This window comes from Onychostoma macrolepis, chromosome 03 (genome assembly GCF_012432095.1).
Source record: "Onychostoma macrolepis isolate SWU-2019 chromosome 03, ASM1243209v1, whole genome shotgun sequence".
In the NCBI taxonomy this organism is placed as follows: domain Eukaryota; kingdom Metazoa; phylum Chordata; class Actinopteri; order Cypriniformes; family Cyprinidae; genus Onychostoma; species Onychostoma macrolepis.
The window spans coordinates 26,859,106-26,860,320 of record NC_081157.1 but is presented as its reverse complement, the minus strand read 5'-3'; positions in this window follow the sequence as shown (position 1 = coordinate 26,860,320).

Here is a 1,215-nt window from a genome sequence, read left to right as displayed (position 1 = left end):
GGGACACAGTGGATCTTGAGCGAACTGGAAAAGATGGCAACATGGTCACGCCTGCAGTTTAAACCGGAAAAGTCAAGGAGCCTCAGTATCTTGAAAGGGAAGCTAACAGGAAACATCTTCAACATCCAAGGCTCTAAGATCCCAACAATCCAAGATCAAAGGATCCGATGCCTTGGAAAGCAGTACGACAGCTCCCTAAAGGACAGTGGCAATCTCACTAATACCAAGGCCCAGCTGAACACCTGGCTTAAGGCAATCGAGCACAGCCAACTACTCGGGAGGTTTAAAGTCTGGTGCTTTCAGTATGGCATCATACCCCGCCTGCAATGGCCCTTCCTACTTTACGACTTTCCCGTGTCTCAGGTGGAAGGAATGGAAAGACTGTGCAGTAAGTTCTTGCGGAAATGGCTGGGAGTCCCCCCATCATTTAGCGCAATCAACCTGTACAGCAAGACCTCCAAGCTTCCTTGCCAGTTTCATCGGTGGTCGAGGAGTTTAAAGCCGCCAAGGCAAGGGCAGTCAGTACACTCCTCTCATCTGAGGACGGTAAGGTAAGACACGCAAGCAAGACCATCAAATGCGGCAGAAAGTGGAAGCCCCAGCAAGCCGTGATGGAAGCAGAATTCCACTGGAAACACCAGGAAATCGTGGGCGTGGTATGCCAGGGACGCCTGGGCCTTGGACATTATAGTGAGAAGAGGTGGAGCAGGGCTGATGCCAGAGCCAGAAGAGGCCTCGTGGTGCAAAGAGTCCGTGAGGCAGCAGAGGAGGAGGCGTCAGGTGAAAGCGATCGGGCTTGCCTCTCAGGGTCGATGGACGCAGTGGGACCAGGCACAGGAGCGACCGCTGTCCTGGAAGGAACTGTGGCAGATTGACCAAGGGAGGTTGAGCTTTCTCCTGCGCTCGGTGACCGACCTGTTGCCAACACCAAGAAACATAAAGATCTGGGGTGGAGAGGAAGACCCATCATGCAACCAATGTGGAGCAGTCTCCTGTACACTGAACCATATTTTGACTGGTTGTCCAAAGGCATTGGCAGAAGGGCGGTACAGATGGAGGCACGATAAGGTCCTCATGGAGATCGCCAAATGGGTGGAACAGCAGCGAGAAAAGCCAATAACAAGCAGGCCCATCTCCCGAAGCCATAACCTTTGTGAGGGAAGGAGACAAACCTCATAAGACCGGCATGGTAGTCAAGAACCCACCCTCTTCCTT